At 39.3% G+C, this 18,235-nt stretch overlaps 1 protein-coding gene and 1 pseudogene across 4 annotated transcripts in view; both read right to left on the minus strand.

The window, feature by feature from the left end:
- TPD52L1 (TPD52 like 1) overlaps positions 1–18,235 on the minus strand; it is a 102,585-nt gene that overhangs the window by 53,625 nt on the left and 30,725 nt on the right. The window lies entirely within an intron of this gene.
- LOC103012651 (prolyl hydroxylase EGLN3-like) lies at positions 3,755–4,211 on the minus strand (annotated as a pseudogene).

Raw genomic sequence — 18,235 nt, forward strand, 5'->3', positions numbered from 1 at the left:
CTGGGCCCTTTAGCCTTTCTCCATCAGGCAGCCTACTCTCCAGCTGTACCAGCTCACCAGTCATTCTCCGCTCCCATTCTTCTGCTCATGCTACTCTTTGGTAAGTCATGCCCTTCCCTACCATCTTCATGTGTCCAACACTGCTTTGTCCTCTAAGCCCAGGTCAAATGGTGCCTACACTGTGAAGCTTTTCTCTGAATTAACTGCTTCCTCATGTATGTGTCTTATCTGTTCTCACTGGTTCCGTTCCAGCACTCATCACGTTGAATTTAGGGCTTATTAGTCCTTACCTGTGAACTGTTCAAGAATAGAGACACTGTCATAATCATGTCTGAATCTCCAGCACTTAGCACCGTTGTGGCATATAATAGGAGAATTATTGGAACCTCCAGCCAAAAATCACCAAGAAAATAGAAAAAACAAGAAGGATCACTGGATCAAGGAGACCTTTCTGAGCAAGAGAGTCACAGAGTCTTACAAATTGCAACCAAAAATCAAAATCAAGGACCATTTTTAAGCCATACGTGGGAAGATAGATTTTTTACATACGTAAGAACGAATATGTAGAATGAATAGATGAGTCTTTTCAACTGTGTCAATGTTATCATCAAAGAACAGTATATATACAGTATATGTATAAACCATTAAATAACTCATTCACTTTACAGTTTTGGTATCAATGGGAGACAATGCACACTTCTAAATCATGAATGGTGGTTTTTATTTCAAATATAGAGTGGGCGAAGGAACATGCATGAAGAAATCCTAACTTACACAAACTGAGCGAAATGGACCCAGGCAAAGGGGGTCTGGCTTTTTGAAGGTGGCTGAGGAGACAGTGCCTTTGGAGACAGACAGGAGGTACAGGGAGAGCATACAGTTCCAGAGCTCCCGCCCTCCCTCTCAGACAGTGCTCACACGCCCACCGCAATCAGAAGTCTTCAGAAGGCGGTCGACTGTCCCACACTCGCAGACACACAAGCCTTTGCTCACTCTGGGGATAAATGACTATTGAGGAACATTTAAAAATTAGGTCACACTGAATTATTGACAAACTGTGTATATCATTTGTCTCTATTTTGTGAAAACATTTCTGATATTTTCAATGCACATTTTTTCAAAGAAAATATGTATTTAAATCTGTGGCTAGTACAACTTTGTACACGTGTAGTCAATTTTCAACACGTTTTTAACAAATGACTAAATCTAGAACTATTTTTTTTTTTAAGCTGATGAACATTTATTTCAGTTTTTGAGTTACAACCACTGTAGTAAATCAGTAATAGTGTAAGACTGTAGAATTCACCATCAACAAATGTGTACTGATGCCTAGGCAGTCTATAAAGTCTACAAAAGTAAATTATAAAAACAGAATCTTCACTTTCTTTTAAAGCAAAAGAAAACTTTTCAGGAAATATAGTTGAAAGCTTCTACTGTATTACCCACTTCCCCCCATGTTTTGGCTAAGTAAGCCCATTCTGTGCTTCTACTATATTTCTGTTTATAATGATTTCTTGGACACATCTCCCCAGGTTGAACCATGAGCATTTGAGGGCAGGAACTGTAACTTTTTAATTTTTGTATCTTCAGTGACTAGATATTTTACACACTCAAGAAGTGTTTGATGGATTAACTAATTAGTTAATTCTGTGAAAAACGTGTATGCATCACCAGGCAATCTGCATAACCATTTCAAGAACACAGAAGTCAGACCCCTAAAATAAAGATTTCCCTCCAACTCCTGGAGAAGGTGCTATAGTGTAGAAAATCAGGGAATTAACCCTGAGAAGAGGGAAGCCTAAAAGAAATTACTTGGTTTTGAATACAGCACTGAAGATAGAGGAGAAAAGCTCCAACATGACACAAAGTGGTCTCACGTGATCATAAGAGGGGGAAAACACATGTATTTAGTTTGCCCAGCCAACAAAAGCAGGACATTTTTCTTCAGGAGTTACAGTGACATAGAAGAGCCAATGAATACTATACGTATTCTCAAATTTTCAGCTGGGGTACTATTTTCAGTTTACCTTAAACTCTCTCAAAACTAAAGCACATGCTAGCAAAGACCATTTCTTCATATCGACTTTGTTAGATGCAAGATGCACCTTGCCCTGGCAATTCTGATCTCCTGGGCTGAGCCTACTTCCAATTTTTTTTTTTTTACGGCAGGAGAATGAGTTTATTCAACAAGTATTTACTGAGCCCTTACTATGTGCCAGGCACTATTTTAGGTGCTGGGAATACATTCCATTGATTAAAAACATACAAAAATCCCTGTCTTCATTGTGCTTACACTCTAGAGAAAGGATACCAGACAATGAACATAACAAATAAGTAAATTACATAGTAAGTTAGGAGGTGATGAGTACTACAGAAAAAAAAAACAGAGCAGTCATGAGAATGAAGACAAGTCTTATCTGGAAATTTTCCAAAACCAGACACACATAAAAATATGCTTCTTTCTTGGAAAGTCTATGTATGTGTCAGTGACCAAAGAAAGTATTTCTGGCCCCTTAATGTTCATGGGATTTTCAAGCAAGAAATTACAGGGATTTTAAAAATATGAAAATGGAATTGAAAACTAAGAAAAGTAACTTGCATAAAACAGGAGCTCAATACAGAGTTCTTGAGGCAGCGGAATCTGTGCTTACTGTAGGAGCAGAGCTTCCCACAGTTCTAGCAAATTCCATGATTCTGGCCACACTGCTAACCACAGTGAATCTGAAGAGTCAAATCTGTTGAAAAGAGGTTACTAGGGTCAGAAAATGTGGAAGAACTCAAGCAGCTTTTCAGGATTTTTTGTTTTATTTCTATTTCCTTTTTAAAATATAGTGCCCTAGTTTTCGTGATTTTCTTATTTTGTTAAAGAAGGGTGAGCTCATTAGAAAGAAAAACTGAAAAATAGGAATGCCCACATTTCCGACTCAATCTCCAATCTCAAATTGTTCAAGATGCACACGTTTATTGTATATCAGTAGTCCCAGGTCTTTCGACACCATTATCAGAGGTTGTTGGCTCTAAACTACCAGGAAGATTCTTTTCTCCTTTGATTTAAATTCAAATTTCATTTCAATAAAGCAACCAGAACATTAATGAATTAGGTTCTCTAAGTCAGAAGTGAAAATAGAAAATAAATGGTGTTGTCATCTTTGATGAGAAAGTCATATTTTCAGCAAAATGGGGCAGAGGCAGAAAGTCCAGTTTGCAGGACCAGGAAAAAGGAGTGTCCACCCACAGGATACTTAGAGATTGATGACTATGACAGCAGCCCTTTCTAGAGGTAATAACGTCATTAGTTGTGATAATCCTCCAGAAACCCCAACAGCCCTGGATTAAGAACACCTGGAAATTGTTCAGATGACACAGATTTCTGTTTCCTGATGTTAAGGCTTCAGTGATGCCTCTCTGTGGCATCTGCCACCGTCTAACTTCTTTGCAAACCTCCTCCTTTCAAATCAGGAAGTGTACATAAAGTGCAAGTAAGATTCAGTCCCTCGCCCGTGCTTCCAGGTTCTTGCTTTGATACCCAGGATTACCAAATCTGACAATTAAACCGCTGGCCAGCTAGGTCGTCTACAGGTATTTCTGGAGTTAGCAAATGAGTTCACCTGGCAAAGAGAGTGTCTGAAGGTAGATGCAGTCTTGGCAAGAAAACACACAGTACTGTACACAAGACAGGGATGTGAATGATGCAAGCAGCAGGGGGGTTCTCATCACCAAGTCACTAAAGAAGAGGCCTTCTTTGGATCTCAACTCTTAAAGTGAATTCAGGAACTGTTACTAAAATGAATGAGGCCAGCGTATTTCAGATCAGGGTCAGTCCTCAGTGAGGGCAGGTTCAGTTTTCCTAGTTAAATTCCTGAATTTCTTTTTGGCTTCTGCCCTTGCTTCAGCATCAAAGTACCAAACAGTCATATGGTGTATCTGATTGCATAGGAAGGCTGGACTTCATGTGGGTTCCTGTGGTCTGACACGAAGAACAACAGTCTGTCAAAAATGGGCTCCACGTACGCTATGAACGATTTCTCTTCTGGAAATATCCGCAGGACCCCACCACCACGTAGCTGGGCATCCCAGTTCTTATTCAGATAGTAGATGCAGGGGATGCAGCGGCCGTCACTGCTGGGGTTGTCCACATGTCGCACATAACCTGCTCCATTTCCTGGGTAGCAAGCCACCATCTCCATCTGCGGGTCAAGGACACTGCATGCTCCCGGATGGACCGCGGAAAGAGCCAAAGTGCTTTGGTAATTTTTCTTCTCTCAATCAGCGGTTGCATGGTCCTCAGCGAGAGTTCAAGGCCTTCTTTCCCACAGAGCCAGTGTTTCCATTCCCAAACCTGGACCTGCCCCGCCGGCCCAGCTTGGCTCCTAGAACTATTTTTTTAAAAAAGATCAAACTATCTTCAGAATTTATGAATGGAACTTACGGCATGCTAAACATAGAAGCAGGAAGCATCCTAGCCCTCTTTCAAAATCCTTCCCAGTCGGTGGCAAACAAAACTTAAAAACCAGTCTTCAAGTAAGATGACTGAAAGAAGGGTTTAAATAATAATCATAGCTTTAAAATGTATGTTCTTTTAGAAAGGTGCCACCGCAGAAGTTCAACACAGACTATAAAACATGGCAGTGACGCCAGGCTCACCTATGTATCCCAGGCAACCCAACCCAGGCAGGCAGGTGGTAATCACCCACTAAGGAGACTTCATCTAATGATGCAACAACGTGGAAACACAAGGCAAGCCGAGCTTTAAAAACTGCCCTATGATTCTAAAGCATTCTTGTGCAGTAAGTCATTTAAACATTTTCATCAACGTCTGATATTTTGTGATACAAGTGCTCAATTCTAGCACATTTTCTTGTATATTAAGGCAAGCTAAACTTGATATCTTTTTCCTTTAGAGTTTCATTTGAATTGAAATAAGTGTCTAAACACAGAATTTAACACTTGACCTTTTCTTGGTTTCGTGTGTCATGCAAACATCAGTAATTATTTAGTAAATCATACAAATCTAGCAAAACACTTTTTAGGCCGTATGATTGGTAAAAATTAAAATCAATAAAATCCAGCCTTAGATCCTTCAGTCCACAATCAAGAAACCAGCTGAGTAGATAGGATTGCTTATTTAAATTCAAACAAACAAACAAACAAACAAAATACCTTTACTTTTGTTTTCTTTCACCACAGTCAGATTTAGTTTCGTAGCATTGTCTAGATTTTATAGGCTCTTTGTTTCTTTAAGTGCCAGAAGAGGTCAGTATTGTTATGTTATCATAATGTATGTTCTTCTTCCTAAGGATGAAGGAAAATGAGCCAAACTTGCCCTTTTTTGCCATGACTTTTCAGTCAGATGGGTTTCTCAACCCCAGCACTATTCGACATTTGGGGCCAGAGGATTCTTTGTTGTGGAAGACAGTCCTGTGCATTGTAGGATGTTCAGTAATTTATTTAATTAATTAATTTAATTTAATTTATTTATTTATTTTATTTAATTTAGGGCTTCTGCCAGATAGATACCAGTAGTACCTTTTTCACAGCTGGGACTATCAAACTGTCTCCAGACACTGCCCCGTGTTTGCAGGGCAAAACCACACCCAGTTGAGAACCATTAAGGAGGCTCTCCTGGGGCACAGAGGCAGCCCCACATCCACAATCATGGCTGCTGGGAAGGAGCTGACACTTGTGTCCTTCACGTGTCAGGCCCTAGGTCAAGGGGTTCGATGCTCATTAATTCATACGGTTAGGCATCACTACCCCTAATTTATAGATGAGAAAATTGATGTTCACAGAGAGAAAATGGTCGAGCCAGGCTTCCCTGCTTTTTCTATATTCAGGCAACTTATCATCTTAGTGTGTCCCTAGGCCTCCCAGCTCTGGAAGCTGCTCACGTGTTTGCAAATAGATTTCCCTTACTCCATGCATCCAAACGTGTGTAGAGGGGTAGAATTGGGGCAGCCACTGCAAGTGAGTAGAAATGTAAAATAAAGAAGAATTTTGTGATTTTTTTTCCATCTCCAGTGAATAACTGAAAAATCACTTAACCTGGCCACTACACGTTTCAAATACTACACAAGATGCCTTCAAAGACAACAGACACAGAAGACTCAAATTGCCTTAAAGGGTTTAAAGTACTGTAAGAGCCTCCCAGTGGCTGAGAGCTTTTGTGGTTGCCTCTGCTGTAATCAGGATCCACTGGAAACTAACCGCAGATATTCTGTCCCTAAAGGTGGACAGACCTTGAGCTCCTCCATTCAGGGAGCAAAGCAGAGTTCAAGATCAAAAGAAGATGGGGCTGACAGCCAGGGTCTCAGCTTGAAGCCCTGGGCACAGTCCTACTTCCTGGTAGTGCTTTGACAGTGCTGACCTTCCCAGATCCTGACCCTTACTTATTTAACTGGGGCAACGGGCTCACTCAGAGGACCCTGGGCTACCTGATCCCTCGGCCAGCCTCACGCTGACCCAGAGCTGCAGAGGCGCCGGCCAGCCTCACCCATGTGGACACCAGCAGTGACTGTTACTAACCACACTTGGTTGTGACATCCCCTACCTCTCTCTTTTATTTTCTTTTTTTCTGGAGACACTAGTGACTCTACTGTCTCAGGTAAAGGACACCCAAATGCCTCTTTGAAAATTGGGTGGTGCAACCCCTCACCTCTGAGGTTTAGTGGGCTTCATTCAATTCCCTTTGGGTTCTTCCACGTCACCAATTATGTATACTTTCGTTTACTTAGTTCCTGCCACCCATCTGAATCCTTAGCACTAAGATGAAAGGAAAAGTAACTTGGCAAGTTTTTAATAATCTTTTGGGGTACAGCTTAGTTGAGAGTAAACACTGGAAATGCAACCTTGTCTCTGAAGTGTGGTCTAACCTTAAGAAAGTATTAAATTATATGTTATTTTAGAAATAACTGGTTTGTACACCTGATTAGAACGTTATATTTTACTTTGGGTAGAAAATAGCCTTTGCTTAAAAAAATTCGTCCAACTATTCTGCCTCTTACAGTCCTGAATCGTACACTTGACCCTCAAAAAAGTCTTTACTTTAGGGTCTGGCAGGACGAAAGAGAATAGTTGGACTTTAGGGTCTGGCAGGACGAAATGCCTCCTGATTTTGGGGACAAACATTTCGCTAAAATAATCCACGGTAGAAAAGGAACTCAAAAGAGACATGAAAATGAGAACGCAGAAAAATAAGAAAAGTTACATTTCCTGCATTTCTGAGCATGTGAGCTTGATTCCTACCTCTCAATATTGAACTGGATCAAGGGGCAGATATGTGCTGTTTAGAACTATTTAATTAGAGATTATGAAGAGAACAGACCTACCAAGATGAAAAAGTAAAATGGTTCAAGGATTTAGAAGGTCAAAGTGATAACACATAAGCAGAGATTTTAGTCTAGAAAAGTGACATCTCTAGAGACTGTTCATATAGGGAGGTGTGTTAAAAGGAAAAGCACAGCAGCTCTTCTTTTCAGCAAGCAATAAGAAAGGTGAAATAAAATTTCAGCAGGCAAGATTATGAGTCTATGTTTGGAATATTTTCAGATTATAAATTAAATGTAGTTCCTCATGATCTAGAAAAGGTTGGGAAAATCCTTTCTGGAGCTCCTTAGTGGGAGATTCACCACGTGCGTGTTCTGATTAAAAGCACAGACTTGTCCAGATATCTCTGAGGCACAGTTTTAAGGTTGTTGCTTTTATTTCCCTGCTTACTGATTTAGGAATATGACCACACTTTTGCTACTAAGGGGGAGGAATCCGGATGCTGGGTCTGCCACTCACTGGGTAAGTGGCTCCGAGCAGGAATCTGCCTCACTCTCACCTCTGTGCCCCATAATAAGGGGCACAGCATGTCACAGTCATAAATCTGTTCAGATACCATGGTGATGAGAGGTGGAGAGTCTAAGAATAAAGTCTGATATCAAATACACAAATATGAGGAAAAAGAAAAAGTTCTATTTCCACTGAAACTTGTGATAGAATTTTAATGGAATCTGATAAATACCAAAGTACATATTATGGATAAAATAAACATTTATTTCAAGTACATTACTCAGTGTCATGTATCTTATATAAGCTAACAGAAAAATAACCATTTAACATGTAGTATATTTCTTAAAAATTATTTGGTGATTGTTGGTCTTGCATTGAGACAGAAGGCCGGATGATAATTATTTGTATTTCCTTTATTTGTAGGGCGACATACCCAAACTTGTTTCAACATTCAAACTGTAATTAAGCTGTTACATTACTGAAACGGTAATTAAAACTTTGGAACTGCCCCAGATGTTTCTTTGGCTAATGTAAGTTCATGTTTGATCTTCTTCTTATCTCTCTGTGACAGTCACAAGGATTAAGGATATGAGATGAGGTCTTAAAATAAAATATAGAAAGTCTTATAAACAACCACAACTTTGGAAGCTGTGGAAAGCTTATCTTTCCTCGTTTTCCTGAGCCTTTGATGATTCATACATTTAGAGCTAAATTTAAGGGCATCACTCCAGGTCAACTGAATTGGAATCTCTGAAGTCAACTTGGCACCTCTGTGTTTTTTTAAGCCCCACAGGTGACACTGGTGTGCGCAGCCAACGTTGAGAACCACTGATATTTTATTTTATTTTTATTTATTTATTTATTTATTTTTTTACTATTGATATAGCTGTTTATGGCATGAACTCAATACATACTACAAGAAAACAAGATAACTGAAAAATATGACCATTCCTTAGGAAGAAGATGATAATTACAAAATTATCCATTCAGCTATATAGGATACTCCAAAATAACTCTTCATACCCTGAAGTCAAATCTAGAACCACTGATTTTAAATAATATAATATGATGTAAGCGGTGCCACTGTGAAACCGGCCCTGGTCTAGTTCTTAGATAAAGCCTCTGCTCTCATGAACCTTAAGAGGCGCTTGATGAGCGGATAAGCAGCAACTCTCGTGGCTGTGGCAGTGCTATGGTACAACAGGGCACCGTGACAGAGCAACTGGAAGCAGGGTTTCTGTCTCAACACATGACCAACAATGATTTGAGAAGTCAAAGGAAGCCTCGCTAAGATGGGTCAGGTGTGCTGGCCCCAAGAATGGGGTGAAGTTTAAAACTCCCAAAAGGAAAGAGATCTCCAGGGAGAGGTAACAGCTAGTTCAAAAGCCCTAAGGTTAAAATTTCTGCTTGGAACATCAAAGAATCAAAATATGCAAGTGATGATTAGAGCAACTCGAGATGACAATGCTGATTTGCCCAGTATTACCAGGGAATGTCACATCAGGTCCTTTTCCATAGATCTAAAGTTTACTTAATGTTAAAGCATTTTATACAAAATCTTTCTCTCATTAAAGGGTGATACAAAAAAATGCATGACATGCTTCTTACCCTCAAAGAACAGAGTAGAGAGCCTTAGTGTACTCAGCTAACTATAAATTAAGAATGTATTAAACACTTTAGCCAAGGTCTAAACAATGTATTATTAGCATAAATAAGAAATGTTTAATCCAAAAACTAATCCTGAAGGTCTTCACAGAGATAATATTGTTTGATTTTGGTCTTACAAAATAGGAGAATTTTGACAGGGAGAGATGGGGAGGGAGGTCTTTTAGGAAGAGCACTGGCAAAGTATAAGAACCGAAAAAGTTCAGGTATAGTACAAGAATGAAGAGTTGCTGAACTATCTGAAGTTAGGCTTTTAGGGGAAGGGGTTAAGGAATGTACCAAAAAGGATGTTTGGTCTAGATCACAGAGGATCCTGAATTGGAAAAAAGATGGAAAGGAGACTGGAGGCAGGAGAGGAAAAGAGAAGCACAGGTTTTTGAGCAGAGGAGTGACAGGATGTGCTTAAGGAAGAAAACACGACTTTCCTGATGCTATGATGTGCTCATGGATGACCTCAGGGGCTGCTGAATTATGAATGGCCCCTTCGTCCTTAAACAGAAAGCCCAGAAATGCTGAGCTTCCAGATCTATCCCTGTTTCTTCCAGATTTTTCCGTTATGAACTGCCACTTCTAATTGATTGCAAACTAGACGTTGCCAAGGGAAACAAAAAAGTCACACTCAATATTAATCATGAATTGAGTAAATAAGCTTGAATTGCAAAGGTGGTCCTAGTCAACTCTTAGGGACTAAAAGGCATGGAGCCTTGTATTCGTTTTCTGGGTTTTTGGGGGGTTTTTTTTAGATTTTTTTTTTTTTTTCACGTGGACCATCTTTAAAGCCTTTATTGAATTTGCTACAACATTGCTTCTGTTTTATGTTTTGGTTCCTTGGCCGCAGGCATGTGGGATATTAGCTCCCCGACCAGGGATCAAACCCGCACCCCCTGCATTGGAAGGTGAAGTCTTAACCACTGGACCGCCAGGGAAGTCCCTGTATTCATTTTTTAATTTTTTAATTCTTTTACTTTTCAGAAGACTTTTCCACAGAATTCTCTGGCTGTCTAAATCATGACAATCTAAAAGAATGGATCTATAAATAGAACTGTCAGTATTATCCTCAAGAAAAACAAAAGCGCTTTGGGTTGTGACATCCTTGAAGGCCTGGGCATGGCCTTCAACCCCACCAACTCCCCAGCTCAGTCTTGCAAGTCTTAAAGGAGAACTGCTCCGCAATGAATATATAACAGCTTTGCACCTTTACTAAGGTTGATGCTGGAATTGGGAGAGGAGGAAACACAAACCTAGAGTCCAACATATACACATCAATATCTATACCTAGGTATATAGATTCATATATAAAATGAATATATATTTTCTCATATATGTATGTATTTTCTCATATATGTATTTTTTATTTTCTCATATATGTGTTTCTCATATATGTATATTTTCTCATATATGTATTTTTCATGTATATGTGTTTTGCATATGTATGTTTTCCATGTGTATATGCACTTTATATACATGTTTCCTGTTTTTTGTATACATACAATTCTCATATCCATAGCGGCTGTTTTCCAGCCTGCCTTAGCACTCTGCTGCTGTGTGCGCCCCCTGAAGCTATGCCATCACAGAGAGAACGCCTTACACAGAAAGTCACAGAAAAATTGCTTGCGGATTTGTTAGCCTTCCTTCAGCCCACTGGTTCTCAGCTACTTTCCATCACGGTGCCCCTAAGGGCTTTAGCACAGCCCTCAGGAACAGTACTCAGTGTGGCAGTGAGTGGCAATGGTGAGGACAGGCACTCCCCTATTCTGTCTACCCAGGAAAGTACATCAGAATAGGAAAAAAGAGGGGAGCAGAGAGGAGGGAGGAGGGACATGGGAAAGGAGAATATAAACACAAGCAGCTTGAAAACAAATTCTCTAAGTCCTTGTGCCCTACCCCACTGGGGACAGGTCGTAGCCCCAGTCTCCACCCTCTATACTGAGAATCGCAATATAACTTAAGAATGTCTCTTTTGGAATAAGATGGGCCTGAATCTAGTCCTGGCAACACAATTATTAGCTGAGCAATCCTGGCTATCTCACTTAGCTTCTCTAAGCTTCACTTTCCTCAACTGTAAAATAGAGAAAATAATAGTAACTACCTCAAAAAGTTGCCTGGAAGATTAAATGAGATTAAATTATGTAAACTCTTGGGTACGATGTTTAACACACAAGGATAATGAATAGATGTTAGCAATGACTATTATAAACAATCAGCCAGGCAGAGCTGAACTGCTCCGTCAGTGCCCTTATAATTAAATGCTTGCCAGGGAAGACATGGATGCTAATAAAATCTTCCAAGAAATCAGGTGGGACAATTGTGACACAACCAGCTCTCACTAGAGTGGCCACACATGGGCCTGACTTTATCAGTAAGGTATGTGTGCGGGTCCAGTGCAGAGCACGGGGGAGGCGAGCCCCACAGGGGTCAGTGCAGACTCAGGCCCACCACCAAAGCAGACCACTGTGGCAAAGCCCTTGGCTGGTGTTTGGAACCACGGCTAATATTCTCTTTTCTCTCCGAGTTTTTATTAACTCTCAGAAAAGTGGACTTAACCTAGCTGGTAAGTTAACAAAGGGGAAAAAAATCAATGCTTACTTCCTTAGAATTGAAGACGGGCAGACAGCAGGAAGACTCCCTTATGAGGTGCTGCTGTACTAACAAAACAAAACAAAACAAACCCAACCCCTTCTTCTTTCCCATGAGGTGCTAGTAGCACATCCCCTGGTGGCCAGGTGATGTCATAGCAGGTGTTTTTCCATTACGGGGACAAAGTCTGCATAAGTCACATCTGCATGTCTATTTCTCCTCCCCTTACTAGATTACGTTTCAAGTTACTAGCATGTACATTTTGGGATCCTGCTGAGGCACTTGCAGATAAGAAAAATAAGGATTTTCCTTTTTTCTCAAAATTTGTATTGCTATGGATTAACCCAAACGAACTTTATGATGCTGGTTCTGAAACCCTTGGCATTAAGGGCAGGTGTCAACATGGCCAGGTGATAGTCACATGCCTAGAGCTAAATGTCTGGTGTCCTGAGTGCTAGCCCGGTTCATCAGGAGAACACCAATTTCCACCTGAAGTCAAAGTCATCCTCAACCCCCCTACCCACCACTATTCTCCTGCAACAGAGGCCCTGAGGGAATAATGATGAGAGGACAGGTTTCTCCAACAACATGATCAGGAGAGCTTGGTGGCTGTGTAGTAGCTATTTCAGGTCCTTCATTCATAATTCTGTTCACATCTTTTATGATTCTAGTTTGTGCCTTGAATAGCTAGTTCCATATGTTATTATACCATGTGAATATTGGTTCTTTTTTATTTTTCTTGAACTTACCTTTTAAAAAATAGTAATAGTTCATAATGACAAGGTATGTAGATGTCCAGTGAGCAGAAGAAGGAGAGAGAAAAGTCAAGTATCAGAAGGCCAGTGAGGACGTCGATGTCCCACAGTTGTTCATTTCTTCCTTTGCTCTGAGCTCTCTCCCTCCTCAGATGTTAGGGAGAGAGACACACTCAGAGAATGTTCGGCTTTATACTTAGGATATCTGCACCCTGTTTCTCTATTTTGACAAACTACATGTGAGAATAGCCAGCCAAATGGGAAATACTGCTGTTCTTGGGCATCTACAATGCTGCACCAGTGATACCAGTGGGTAGGTTCCTCTACACTGTTTCAGTTAGAAGAAATAATATTATTCACCCAGTTTTGAACGCATCATTATCCCTTCACCATTTCCTTCTGAAATTAAAGAAAAATAATTAAGTCCATATTTTGATGGAACCTGGAAGGGGACATTCAGTCTCTCTCTTCTTCATTTAGGAATGCCTGTGCTCATGGAAACACATCAAGCAAATGGACGATGGGTGAGATCCAAATGTCAAAGGACAGTTTGTTCTCCTGCAAAAGCATCCACTAGGAAATAAGGCTAGGAATATTACTGACAATAAAAGAATGGAGAAAATATAATTTGAACAAAATAACCAAACAGACACCAAGAACAAAACAAAATCCCAAGGGAACCAAGGAATCATTCAATTTTAGAGAAAACGTTAGTTATAGTTTGGAAGACAAGTGAATTTAAAATCATGTTAAGAGTCCATATAACATCCTATGATACAATACAAACCACTGTAATCAATAAGTAGAGTGGAGACAACAGTAATGGATGGCTCTGTATTGTTTCCTTAGTATAGCAAAAGAGAATATATCGAGCACATCATAAAAACTCCGAAGCATGCTGACGTAATGTTGATGGTGTTCAGCCTCATCGATTTCCTACCATCAGTCTGGGTTTTGCAGTGACTCCCACATGCCACCTGCTTCAGTACTGTTTTCAGAGAGTAAGACCTAGGACTTATTCCGGAAATGAGGCACCAGGGACAACAGTTTATTTCACTTGGGACTGGTCATAAATTTGGTACCTTATTTTTTGACAGTCCGACAAACCAAGAAAGACATATTAATTCTTGCCAGCCACAAAATCACAGCTGATAGAAATAGTTCAAATTATGACCAATATAGTTCAGAGAACCTATTTCTACGCTGGTACTTGAGGCTGTCTTCATCTATAGAAAGATGTGGACTTAGGAGCAGAAAGCTCTATCTATACTTCCTCTCCATCCTAACCTAAAATACTTCAATGTTGGTAGAGAATTCTAGGATGGGAAGGCAAATGGAAAGGGAAATTTTAGGAGGACCTATGATTTGACTTTCAGTGTCTCAGCATACCCTTTTTGTTATGTGTTTTGTCAACTATAAGCATTGCTATGGCTCTTACTCTACGTTCTTCTTTCTGTGATGCTTATTAAATAACATGAAAACAAAAATGGCTCAATTTATTTCAATACTCATGTTATAAGGAAACAAAATCAAGTCCCTACAATATTAGGTTTGGATCTACTTAGGAGTAAAAAGGGAAGAACAATGAGGTTGTTGAAAGAAGTCTTATGGAAAAGTACCAAGAAGAGAGAGGTTGCCAATCCCCATCTCTGTTCTTTCCCCCTGTGATGAACTATCTTTGGACAACACCTGAAAAATCAAAGGCATTTAAAATGTTAATCACTAAGAAAAACATGTTAGATGAAAAAAATAAAGTTGATGGCAGGATATAAAGCCTTTTTTTCCTAATGAATATCTAAAAATGTTTGTTATACGCATCTTAAATTAGGTATACTATAAAGGATGCCATAGGCAGAGTCCATTGTCTGCCTTCTTTTTGAACTTTGCTGCTCCCAAATCCTGTTAGATATAACACATGTCATTTTCCTTTGTGGTCAAAGTATGAGTCAGGTTTTTAAACACTTTCACCTTCAGTGCCTGCATCAGTCACCTCTGTGATTATGACACACACAAATTCTGTATTTGGAACGAGGTGCACAAGTGATCTCTACTGGTCCTGAGAAGAATTAATTGAGTGGTTTGCCCAACTGGGATAATTACTATAAGAGAATATACTTAATTGTTGTTATGTATGGTTTGGAAATTCTTTTCTTTCCATTTAAGCATATAATTTTAAAGCCTAAGTGGAAAAGATAATCTAAGAATGTTTAGGGCAGAGGTGAAATCAACTGAGATGCCTTCTATTTACACCAAGACAACCCGCCTTCTTATGACAGACCCAACCGTTGGAGAAAAATCATTACCTAAGGCATCTACCACAGCAGGAAAAAAAGTATTTGCTCCCACTTTAAGCTAATTCTCTAAAAGTATCACAATGCTTTGCCTAAGACTGAAAACTATCTTAAGGAACCTGCTCCCTGAATGTCTTCCACATAAGCTGGCCTTACTGGCATATACTCAATAAAGCAAAGCACACCTAAGTCTGGATTTGACCTCACTGAGTTACTGCCTTGCCAGCCCAGTGGAAATCTTCTGACCGTGGAATGCCATGCACGCAGCTTGATAGGAATCTTCTAATGCAGTATTTTTTTCAAACTGTAGGTCACTACCCCATTTAGTGGATCACTAAGTCAACTTAATGGGCCGTGACTAGCATTTTTTAAATGAAATAAAACAAAGTAGCCTAGTAATATGACAGATGTATTAGTTTTATTCCTTTTATCTGTTTGATGATTTCTGTTTAAAGTCCTCATTTGTTTTCTACATATTTCTATATTTTTCTTCTTTGTTTTTATAATGTGTTCTTTTTAAAAAATCTATTTTACTGAAATATAGTTGATTTACAATGTTCTATTAGTTTCTGCCATACCGCAAAGTGAATCACCTATACATATACATATATCTCCTCTTTTTTGGATTTCCTTCCCATTTAGGTCACCGCAGAGCACTGAGTAGAGTTCCCTGTGCTATACAGTAGTTCCCATTAGTTATCTACCTTATACACAGTATCAATAGTGTATATATGTCAGTCCCAATCTCCCAGTTCATCCCACCCTTCCCCCCTTGGTATCCATACGTTTTCTCTACATCTGTCTCTATTTCGGCTTTGCAAATAAGATCATCTATACCATTTTTTTTAGATTCCACATATATGCATTAATATGTGATATTTGTTTTTCTCTTTCTCACTTACATCACTCTGTTTGACAGTCTCTAGGTTCATTCACATCTCTACAAATGACCCAATTTTGTCCCTTTTTATGGCTGGGTAATATTCCATTGTATATATGTACCACATCTTCTTTATCCATTCCCCTGTTATGGACATTTAGGTTGCTTCCATGTCCTGGCTATTGTAAATAGTGCTGCAATGAACATTGGGGTGCATGTGTCTTTTTGAATTATGGTTTTCTCTGCGTATATGCCCACTAGTGGAATTGCTGGGTCATATGGTAGTTCTATTTTTATTTTTTTTGAGGAACCTCCATACTGTTCTCCATAGTGGTTGTATCAATTTACATTCCCACCAACAGTGCAAGAGGGTTCCCTTTTCTCCACACCCTCTCCAGCATTTATTGTTTGTAGATTTTGTGATGATGGCCATTCTGACCAGTGTGAGGTGACACCTCATTGTAGTTTTGATTTACATTTCTCTAATAATTAGGGATGTTGAGCATCTTTTCATGTGCCTCTTGGCCATCTGTTTGTCTTCGTTGGAGAAAAGTCTATTTAGGTCTTCCGCCCATTTTTTGATTGGTTTGTTTTTTTGATATTGAGCTGCATGAGCTGTTTGTATATTTTGGAGATTAATCCTTTGTCAGTTGCTTCGTTTGCAAATATTTTCTCCTGTCTGTCATGTTAGTAAATAAAATGGGATAAATTTGCCTCAAGAGAAAAATTTCTCCAAAGAGATCATAAAGCACAACCCAACTACACCTGCATAAAACTATCTAAAAACTATGTGAGTTGGAGGAGGTCAAAGATAAAAGTATGGGAAATGGTATACCAGATGGAAGTAAATGGTGAAAACAAACAAAAACAAAATAAAAATAGACAGCTGAAAATAATAATAATACAAGGCAAGATTATAGTCAAGGTAAAAACCAGTCATGAGATAAAGAGGAGCATTTCATAAAGAAAACCATCACAAGTGGATGCCTAACCAAATCACCCCAAGATCAAATACTAAACATGAACAGTAGAGGTAATACTAGCATTTGCAGGGGTGGATCCAGGCCATTTCCTGGGGCTACTGGTTGTGACATCATGGAGCGTATAGTCAGTCCCCCATTGTCCCCTTCTAGGAAATCTGTTGACACCCTATACCTAAGGCTCTTGTTGGAATATTTCAGTTGCCTTATATTTTCTGGCTGCTGTAGTGAAAGTGTGAGAAGAAATCACTTCACAATGCCTTGGTTTCCAGGCTCTTGCTGTGAGGACCTGTGACATCTGAGATGGCCTAGAAATTACTGACAAACATCCATTGGCCTTCCTTGAGCAGAATATTTTGGACTTTCTTACGATTTTCCCATATTATTTCCTTTCTTTTTGAATGAATTGCTGTGTTTAATTCCGGTTTCTCCTCTATTACATTGAGAGCTATGTCCTCTAGTTTTTTTTTTTTTTTGTCCTCTAGTTTTGTTCTATTATTGATTCCTAGAGGATTTTAACACTCATACTTAAAAATATATACTTAAAAGTCCAAAGTTTAACAATATTTGTACACTCTCCTTAAAAATTATAAAATACTGAACATAATCCCTCTTTCTTTTACATATTTATAAAAACTCAAATTTTTAGTTCTGTTTTTTTAAACCTAAATGTTTCATTTTTCTAAACAGTCAATTTTCATTTGGATTTCCTTACCTATACTGATTTAATTTTCAGAATTATTTCTTGTATCTTCTCCTCCTCCTCCTTCTTCCTCTTCTTCTCCTTCTCCTTCTTCTTCTTATACTTCCTTTAGAAGTAACTTTAATGATGGCTTATTGGCACTAAAATAATTTTTTTCCACTAAAATATTTGCTGTGGGTACATTTCTGGGTTTTCAATATTCTCTGCTGCATTCTGGCCTCCGTTGCTTATAAGATGCCCGCCATCCAGTGGTTCAGAATCTGCCTGCCAATGCAGGGGACATGGGTTCGAGCCCTGGTCCAGGAAGATCCCACATGACACAGAGCAACTAAGCCCACGCGCCACAACTACTGAAGCTCACGCGCCTAGAGCCCATGCTCTGCAACAAGAGAAGCCACCACAATCAGAAGCCTGTGCACCACAATGAAGAGTAGCCCCTGCTCGCCACAACTAGAGAAAGCCCGCTCGCCACAACTAGAGAAAGCCTGTGCACAACAATGAAGACCCAATGCAGACCCAAAAACTAACTAAATAAATAAATAATTTTTTAAAAATTAAAAAAAAAAAAAGATGCCCACCATCAATTTTTTTTCCTTGTAGTTAATCTGTGT

This window comes from Balaenoptera acutorostrata, chromosome 14 (assembly GCF_949987535.1).
Source record: "Balaenoptera acutorostrata chromosome 14, mBalAcu1.1, whole genome shotgun sequence".
Taxonomy (NCBI): domain Eukaryota; kingdom Metazoa; phylum Chordata; class Mammalia; order Artiodactyla; family Balaenopteridae; genus Balaenoptera; species Balaenoptera acutorostrata.